Source organism: Bos indicus x Bos taurus, chromosome 25, assembly GCF_003369695.1.
Source record: "Bos indicus x Bos taurus breed Angus x Brahman F1 hybrid chromosome 25, Bos_hybrid_MaternalHap_v2.0, whole genome shotgun sequence".
Lineage (NCBI taxonomy): Eukaryota > Metazoa > Chordata > Mammalia > Artiodactyla > Bovidae > Bos > Bos indicus x Bos taurus.
The window spans coordinates 18,725,444-18,735,842 of NC_040100.1; positions in this window are offsets into that span (position 1 = coordinate 18,725,444).

Sequence of the window (10,399 nt, forward strand, 5' to 3'; positions counted from 1 at the left end):
TTAGAAGAGATCTGTGAAGGTGAAGGCAAAATATCAGAAAACAGAGTGAGTGAAGGAGAAAGGATTGAAAAAGATGAAACTCACTGATATTATTCAACCCTTGAATCTCTACCTTAAGCCAACACCTTTTAGAAATCTCAGGTTCAATGAGCCAGTAAGTTCCCCTTAGTCCCTCATCTCATTTGAGTCATGCTGTCACTGCCAGTAAAAGAGGTGACTGACTAATATAAGAGGCAGGAGTAGTTTATTAGTTGTTGTTCAGTTGCTAAGTCATGTCCAGCCCTTTGTGACCCCATGGACAGCAGCATGCCAGGCTTCCCTGTCCTTCACCATCTCCCCCAGTTTGATTAAACTTATGTCCAGTGAGTCGGTGATGCCACCCAACCATCTCATCCTCCATTGTCCCCTTCTCCTCCTGCCTTGAGTCTTTCCCATCAACAGGGTCTTTTCCAGTGAGTCAGCTCTTCAGGTGGCCAAATTACTGGAATAGGATGTTATCATTAGTTTCCCTTGTCAGCTTACATAGCTCCAGATTCAGAACTGATTATAAATAAGAAAGGGACTAAATTAGAGTAGGGGTGACCACTGATGAGAAGACCTCAGAAGACCATAAGGGAAATGTAAATTTTGAGTATAAATATGTCTTATGCAATTATTTGCTAAAGCTGATAGTCCTAAGTGGAGGAGATGAGAAGCAGCTGAATTCTGGATATACTTGCTTTTAAAGTATATACAAAGGACAGAAGGAAGAGAAAAATGAGGATGAATATAAGTTTGGGGCTTGGAAAGACAAAGAAGCCATTTACTCAGATGGAAAGACATTGGGGGAACGGAGGTGGCTGGGTTAAAACATCTGGAATTTGACTTGAGTGCATTATGATTGAGACACTTTTTGTAATCCCCAAATGGGCAAGTCAAGGGTTTGTTTGATGTAAGAATCTGGAGTTAAATAGAGAGATCTGGGCTAAAAGTGTGTGATTGAGAGTCACCAGCATAGGCATGGTGTTTAAAACCATGAAAATATATGAGATCATCTGGAATAAATGTAGATGAAGAAAGACTAAACCCTGGAAAATGAGGAACCAGAAGGTAAATTTGAAAAGCAGCCAGCAGTGTAGAGGTAAAACATAGAAAGTCAGTGATGTGACACCAAATAAGGAGTGCTGTATGGACAGATGAGTGATCAGCTACTGAACACTGCTTATAGGTTTAGAGGGATGAATATACAATTACTCAAAATACATTAACTATCACTATCCTCAATATTTGTCCTTAACTCAGGATAGAGATTTTGGGAGTTGTTTACCCTAATGGGGGTTGTTGACATCCTGACTGGGATTTAATAGGATTCCTCTAACTTGGAATTAGAAGAATTGCTGCTTTTGAATGGTGGTGTTGGAGAGGACTCTTGAGAGTCCCTTGGACTGCAAGGAGATCCAACAAGTCCATCCTAAAGGAGATTGGTCCTGAGTGTTCATTGGAAGGACTGATATTGAAGCTGAAACTCCAATACTTTGGCCACCTGATGTGAAGAGCTGACTCATTTGAAAAGACCCTGATGCTGGGAATGATTGAAGGCAGGAGGAGGAAGGGACAACAGAGGATGAGATGGTTGGATGGCATCACCAACTCAATGGACATGAGTTTGGGTAGACTCCGGGAGTTGGTGATAGACAGGCAGGCCTGGCATGCTGCAGTCCATTGAGTCGCAAAGAGTCAGACACGACTGAACAACTGAACTGAACTGAATATGCAAAAAAAAAAAAATTATAACTACAAGTGTCTCAAGCCCCAATGATGTTTCTTCTGTCACTTGACAAAAAGCTTGGAAGTAGGTAGTTACAGGGTTGCATGATTCAGTAGATCAGTAACACCAAAAAAGAGCCAGGCTCTTTTCTTGAGTCCTACTCCAACATCCTCATGTTGGCTATGCTTGTACTCACGGGTACAATATGGCTGCCACAACTCTAAATCTATCATCCTTTCACAGTAACAGTCAAAAGAAGAAAAAAATGAATTGCTATCCTTCCTCATCCTATCACTGGCCACTTTTTATTTTTTAATCTTTAGAGATTATATTTCTCAAAAGCCCTGAGCTGTCCACTGCTCAATTCTCACTGGCCACAAGTCTCCTGGCAATGGGGAATTAAATGAGCATAATTGCTTATATTGGTCATGGTTCAGTCCTTGGTGTTGTGGAAGAGGTCCACTTTGTATATGTATATTGTCACGTCGTACCAGAACAAAACCAGGGTTCTGTTATCAAGAAAAATGGGACTAGATAGTTGTTGAATAAGCTACCAACAATGTCATCAAAATAATTATGGCCATTGGCCCCATAGGTTTGGGAGCTAACTTATGACATATTTGAAACCATAGGAGTAAATGAGACCATGCAGAACGTCCACATAATGAGAAATGGACCAAGGATAGCAACCTCCACCATTGATGGGGAAAAAAAGAAAGAAGAGGAGGCATCTACAAAGGGGAAAAAGAAAGAGGTGGGCGAAGTTTGAGAGACATGATATGGCAGATAAAGCAGGAGTGCTCATGGAACGAAGGGGTAATCAACAGTGTCAAATGTTAAAGAGAGGTTGGGTAGATAAAGGTTGAAAATGCCCCCTAAATTTGGCAATTGCAAATTTTATTTTTGCTCTTTATGGGTTGCAAAGAGTCGGACACGACTTGGCGACTGAACAACAACAGAAGCTGATAGCAGAGCTCAGGTCAGGGGTGTGGGAAGAGGAAAGTGAGAGAATGCAGAGGGTAGAATCTACTTTCCAAAACTTCAGCTCCAAAGGTGGGATGGTGTATGGGGTCTTCAAAGTGCTACAGAATGTTTTCGTCTTTAAATTAATGATGGGACCATCTGTTTTAGATTGACATTAAATGTAAAGACCAGGGAAGAGGGGGGTGAATGAATAAGTTACATGATCCCAGAGGTTAAGAACTGGGAATTCCAAGGAACTTCCCTGGGGGTCTACTGGTTAAGACTCCAAGCTTCCACTGCAGGGGGTGCAGGTTCAAACCCTGGTCAGGAAACTATATCCCACATGCCACGTGGAGCCGCCAAAAAACTAAATAAATAAATAAATGAAATTAACAAAGCAAAAAAAAAAACACTTTTAAAAATTGAACAATAACAATGGAAAAAGAGTTAGGGATTCAAGGCAAAAGTAAGACATGAGTCATGGGTGGAGGAATAAGGATTCATACCATAGCTAGCAATTTATAATTTAGAATAAGAAATCTATCATAATGATAATAATAGCTGGCTTACTGAGCTCTTTCTTCCCGCCAGTCCCTCTTTTAAGCCCCTTAACTGTGTCATCTCTTAGTCTTCACTCTCTCCTTTGAGGTAGGAACAATTGTTTCCATCTGATGGATGAGGGAAGGCAAGACAAAGAAGAAGCAGAGAAAGATGACCTTGACTTTCTCCATGACATCCACTTTCTTGACCAATCGAACACAGGGGAGGGGAATAGATAGGAATTACAAAGTTTGAAACAAAGTCGAAATCTCTGAAACAAATACAAGGGATCTGGGGGAAAAGAGTTATCCAGGGAGAAATAAAGGAATGAGTAACAAAACTGAGATTAGAAACCAGGAATTTATAGAGACCCCCCCATCTGCATTCTTTGCCAAGAGCTCCAGAGCAGAATATATAGATGATGGGATTCATCCTGGCTGGAGGACTGGTCTGTGAGTCTATGATTTAGACTCAGTGCTCGATGTGCTGCCTGTGGCATAAACAGTTCCCATTTCATTTTATTTTATTTATTTTTTTTGCTTTTTCTTTTCCTCTCAGCAGGATGGCCAGAGTAATGAAAGCCCTTATTTCCAGAGCCCTTCCCCCAAGCATTCCCAGAAGCAGATCCTCTCCCCAGCACCCTTTAGAAGCCCTTCTACTGGGATAAAAATGAAGAAATCTTTTCTTCCTGAAATGACAGAAGAGAAGCTATCTCCTGCTTCATCACACAATCTTGCCTTTGATCGTCGAAGCCACAGTGGAATTTATAGCCATCATCTCAAATGTTACTTGCTCTTTCCTCTTGGGATAGAAGGAAGCAAAGTGATTGCTAAATATTGCTTTTTCCATGAGTTATCAAAAAGAACACACACAACTTTTTTTTTTAAAAATACCATTTATTGGAGTTTTTAAAAAATTTTTATCATTCCCAAGGCTGTTCCCATGATCTTAGAAACAAAAGCTCATCCCCTAAAGACATGTACATTGAAGGGGAAATATCCTTTATTACACAGACACTGGTGTAATCAAGTTGCTAGTAAAGATATGGCAGAGGCGGGTCTGCCAAGGGGATTGAGGTTCTTGAATTTTTTTAGGGAAAAAAAGACTAACTCCTTTTATCCAGCACAGAGCTGAGTGAAGGCTCCTCTGTCCTGTCCCACCTCTGCCTTGGTGAACCCACTCTCAAGGTGTGCAGGATGTGAAGTGAGAGGCTTTTAACCTTTCAAGAACTGCCATTTGTCATTTTTCCAACCTGGTTCTAACCTAATTCTGCAATTCCAGCTCTTCTCATTCTCTTTTCTCTACCAGGATATTTTGTGTTTCTTCCAGGCAGGGAAAAGTTTAAAAAAAAAAAAAAAAAAGTTAGACATGTCCAAAAAGCTTAATACCAGCTCCTCTCTTGAGTTGAAGCTTAAAGGAAGGACGTGGCCAACATCTTCTATAGCCCCAGAGGCCCTTAATAATCAAATTCCAGAACTTAATGTCCCCTGGGAAGGCATTCTAGCCCTTCTCACTTATTAACTGGATGGCTTTTGTATCTTTCCAGACAGATGGGCTTCTCTTTTTCTTATTAAAGCTTCATGAGGATAGGTCACCAGACTTCTTATTCACAACCTTTCTCTTAACAGCTAGCACAGCTATGAAACAAATTCCTGCCAAGTAAGTGATGGAATGGAATAAGTGGCGGGGATTTCACAGCCTACTTGGTTTTCTTTTTTTTAGTTTTTAAAAAATTTTTGTGTTTTTAATGTTTACAGTGTTGTGTTGGTTTCTGCCATACAGCAATGTGAATCAGCCATAATTACACATATATCCCCTCCCTCTTGAGCCTCCCTCCCTTCCCCCACCCACCCCTTCTAGGTCATCACAGAGTGCTGAGCTCCCTGCATTATATAGCAACTTGGTTTGCTTTAACAACTATCACTGCCTAAAACTTCCCTCTTGAGACTAATTCAGTGGATTTGAGGTAAAGTTGATTCCCTGTGGTTTCCTTGGGACTTCATCTTGCTCCTTATCCAGAGGTGCCTCTCCTGGTTGACAGATGAAATGCAGACTTGACAAAGAGCAGTGGAAAGATGTGTGCACTGGTCAAACACACGCAGGTCTAGGTCCACACAAAGGTGTGTTCTTTGCAGAACTCTAGAACACTCTCACCCCTGCATCATTAGTGTCTTGGAAGGTAGGGCCTCTGACTTTGGCAAAACCATTAAGAAAGGTTGGACTGCATTCCAACAAGGCAAGGTGGCGGCACATTCAGAATCAAGCACAAACTCAACCCTTGCTTCCTGTAAAAGTCTCCCTGTTAATTTCTGTAGAAGCACCCACTTCTGAGATCCATCTGTTAGACAAAGCTACTTTTAGTACCCTTGGTTGGTCCCCTTAATCTCTGATGTGAGGGTGTGGAAAGTGCGTTGGGCTACAAGTCAGTACATCCAGGTTGGGAGAGTGGCTCTTTTGTTACCCTAAGTCAAACAGTGCTTGCATGCGTGCTGAGTTGCTTCAGTCATGTCTGACTCTGCGACCCTATGGACCATAGCCCGCCAGCATCCTCTGTCCATGGGATTCTCCAGGCAAGAATACTGGAGTGGGTTGCCCATTTCCTCCTCCAGGGGATCTTCGCAACTCAGGGAATGGACCCTTATCTCTTATGTCTCCTGCATTGGCAGGTGGGTTCTTTACCACTAATGCCATCTGGAAAGCCCCAAGTGAGACAGGATGCTCCTTAATTTTGCATCGATAAAGTGAAGACTTAAGACAAGATTCCCCACAAATTCTCTCCAAAGAATTCTCTCCAGATTTTCTCCAGAAATAGAGACACATTCTCTATTGGCCTGCACCTGGAGTCCCACATTACCTTATTCTAGTTCTCAGAGAATCCTAAAGGTTCTTCCTAACTTTCTATTGCCTTTCTTCTCAGAATAACCTGTCCTGCAGCTCCAGGATCCAGGTTCCCCAGGCACATGGAATAGATAATCTGGCATCTCTGTAAGGGAAGGCTTCTCTTAGTAGAGACAGTGAGATATAAGGGTGCTGGAAGATGAGAGCCAAGGATGAAAAATTAATTAGGGAAATAAGCTGTCCAGGAAGGAGCCATCCAGGACATCTGCTAGATAGTACTTCCTGGGGCCAGGCAGCTGAGAGAGGGATCAGCTGCTCTGGGTGTCACTGTGAATACAGATCATGTTTTTCCTTAAAGTTGCCATCAAACTTGTTACAATATTGCTTCGGTTTTATGTTTAGGTTCTTTGGTCCCAAGGTAGGGAGGATCTTAGCTCCCCTACCAGGGATCAAACCCACACCCTACGAACTGGAAGGTGAAGTCTTAATTGCTGGGCTGCCGGGGAAATCCCTAGATCTTTGTTTGATCTTGGACCAAGGGGCGGGGAATGAATTCATGATGCTTAAGACTGGCCAGTGAGGTGTTAACCCAAATGAACTCTGTCTCACATTCAGCCCTACGTATATCCCACAAATGTCATAACAGCAGGGTGTCATGGGTCCACTCAGAGCCAGAAAGAAGCTGTGATGAAGAGCTTCCTGACCCCAAAACACGCAGACTGTTCTAACTCTTGTCTACTCACGGCCTCAAGGCTGAGCACTGACTGGTCATTCATTTTAAAATCATCCTTTTCCAAGTGGTCCAGAATGATTAGATGGAATCAGAGCTATTCAAGAAAAGCTGCTGAAGCCCAGGAGAGGTCTTTGAGAAGAAATTACGAAAATACGCTTTGAAACATTCCCTGCTTTTCTTTAGGACAGGCTGTGCTGACACCTTCTCTGCTGCAATCCACCAGTGCAGCAGCCTGTCTTGTGGTCTTACTGCAGTCATTACGTTGATGTGCAACTTTGGGAATGTCCCTTAAATTCCCAAGCCATCATAATTCCCATCTGCACATTATAAGGTAAGACTTGGTCATCCCCGACCTAGAGGACAAGTCTGTATCTAACTTAAGATGTGTGAGTGCGTGTGTCTTCATTTTCACTATTATTGCACATTTTCGGAAAAGTTGGATTTCTACTGATTTGAAGTCTTTCTTGCTATGTGAATCAACAAGTAGCCAATAGCCAAGGAAAGAGGGGTGCCATTTGACCTTGGACTTAGGCAATACCTAGGTGGTGGTGGTGGTGGGTCTCTGGAAGGACTTGTGTTCCCTATTAATGGCTTGGTTATGGTCACTTAGAGATACACAACTTTTCTTCTGCTGAAAGATTATCTTTGATAGCAATGATCCTCATGCGTACTTCTCTCTTTCTCCCCCTAGCCCCCCAACCTTAGCCAATATCTGCCTTGTAGCCTTCTTAATTATCCAATCTTGTATTTTTTACACTTTATTTTGTTAGTGTCTACCTCTTAGTGTGTTAGCCTAACTCTAAAGCGTAAGAATAGTTTTACGATTGGAGATGAGGCAAAATGCTGCCAAGGAGGGTCTTAGATGCCATGAACCTGGTGGTCTTTGCTTTGCCTTAGTTATCACCGCTGCCCCTACTTCATGTTTCCATAGCACCGTGTGCCCCCTCGTAACAATGCAAACCGATGTATTTCATTTTTCCCGTATCCATCTTCCACACTAGGCTGGGATCCCTGTCAAGGCAAGTCAGCTTTGCTATCAACCGCCCCTTGGTTACTCTACACATATTTGTGGAATAAAATCCAAATGAAACACGGTTGTCTCTGGACCACAACTGGTTTCCTGAATCCAGGGACACTCAGGATGCTTGGCCGTCTTCCATTCTGGGACTCACATTTCATGCATTTTCTTGGCCTTTATTTTTTGCCCTGATGGTGGATGATGTACTAGTATTACCTTGAAATAATGTATTTTCACAATTTAAATAAGTGGTTTCCAGTATCTCTGCTATGTGGAAATGACACATCCTCATCCCCTTGATAACCTGGAAATCACATGAGCTCATCTACCCCCACCAGCACCCTAGTTTGCTACACAAAGAAACCGAGGAAGTCTCCCAAGCCCACTTTATTATGAGACTTGCTCCCAAGCCCCTGCCCTGATTCTCAGCCTTCTTCATCTTCCAGGTAAACTCTTAGGAGTCAGCGTTCTAGGCACAGAATTCATAGCTTGGAAGCTTGAAAATGTCACCCCCATTTCCATCTCAAAAGGATCTGTGTGGCCCTTTGTGAATGAGCCTAGGAGTCTTGTAGCATCTAAAAGAACCTTTTAGAGTGACGAGCAAGAGAAAGGCCAGAGTGAGGTGACCCCATCTGGGTATGGGGTGATGGCAGAAGGGGCCTGACCTGGGTAGGGAGACGGTTTCTCAATTAATTGCCTGAAATTCAGCCAGTTCTGAGCTATTTATAGAGGATTTTTGTCTTTTTCTTTTGACCTCAGCTTACGGCAAAATCTGTGGTGGTTCTCTTCCTCTTAGCATTCTTGTAATTGTCCGGTCTACGTAAAGATACACCCTTGAAATACTTGTTCTAGAAGGGCTGTCAGGAATCCCCTTTCTCTTCCTCCTCCTGCTCTTCCATATTCTCCATCTTCTTCATGATTATCATCATCATCACTTCGATCACTATCCACTGTTGCCTAGGAAGCACTTTATTCTTTTCAAATACCTTCCCCTCTATTGATTCAATTTGGCCCTCACAGTCACTCTGGATGATATTCCAGTAGGGATTCAATATGCCCATTTTTGAGATAGGAAAACTAGAATTCAGATGGGGAAGGCTACTTGTCCAAGATAGAGGCAAGGATAAAACCCGGCTACCTCTCTTCTGAAAGTAGTGAGACAGAAGTTTTTTTTGTGGGGGTGGGATGGTGAATAAGGAGGTGGAGGAAGGGCAAACGAGAAGGGGCAGGTCAGACCAGGAAGATCTAGATGGCAGAACCAAGGGACTGAAGTTTTAAAGATGTGAAACTCAGATGAAGACTCCCAGTACCATGGAACTGAAAGGGCCACTCTTTCCAGAACTTAAAATTGGGTCTTGTTTAGTTGCTAAGTCGTATCCAACTTTTTTGCAACCTCAAGGACTGTAGATTACCAGGCCCCTCTGTTCATGGGATTTCCCAGGCAAGGATACTGGAGTGGGCTGCCATTTCCTAATCCAGGGGATCTTCCCAACCCAGGGATCGAACCTGAGTTTCCTGTTTGGTAGGTGGATTCTCTGCTGCTCAACCACCTGGGAAGTCCCAAAATTGGGTCTGAGAGGCTCATCATGGTACAGGGAATTCCCATCAAATGGCCACATCCTTCCAACTCTGAAGTGAGGGCTTCCATAGTCTTAAGATAAATGGGGCTACTGAATGTTTTTGTTATTATTGCTGTTGTGTTTTGAGCTGGGCGGTATCAGTTAAAAGGTCAAGGCATTCATACCTTTCAGGTACAAACTATTATGGGCAAAAAGCAATGAGCATGAGAACAATGCCAGCTGCACTGTTTGGAAGGATGGATTCTCCCTTTCTCATCTCTGAACCACTCACAGCCACCTTTCCAGAGCTGTGAATCATCCATTCGAGGGAAGGGAGGGGAATAGAATGTTAAATACAATTTATGCTTTGCTTATTGAAATCAAATACAAAATTCAGCCTCCCGTGAGTTGCCATGCTCATGTTTAAGTAGGGTGGAAGTGTCACTAACCTGAGACCGTTTTCAATAGGCTGACTTAGCTTTGCTGGATAGGAAGCAATTCCTTGGTCAAGTTTCCCCACCAAAGAAGGGGATGTGGCTTGGTGACTCACTCCAAGTCACAAGAATCAAGCTAGAGAAGACACTACCGAAAAGAGAACTTAAACGTGCCAAGTTGGCATTTCTCTTCAGAACCGTGAGCTTTCACCCATATCACTAAACAGATGCTTAAAACAAAAATTCTCCAAATATCAAGGCTTAGGCCTCTGCCCTAGTTCTCCAGAGAACTTTAGCCTGCTGCTCTATGCAAGAGGGATAAATACTTAGGGAGAGTTTCCTACTTTGATTTCCCAGGTCAGAATGGCTTGTTAACCATGGGCTAACCATTTAAAAGATGGATTTGCTTTTCCTAGCTAAGTGAGGATGCATACTCACTAAGTTTCTTTTTTAAGCAGCATTTGAGGGCTTCCTTGGTGGCTCAGACAGTAAAGAACCTGCCTGCAATGTGAGAGACCTGGATTCAATCCCTGAGTTGGGAAGATTCCCCTCGAGGAGGAAATGGCA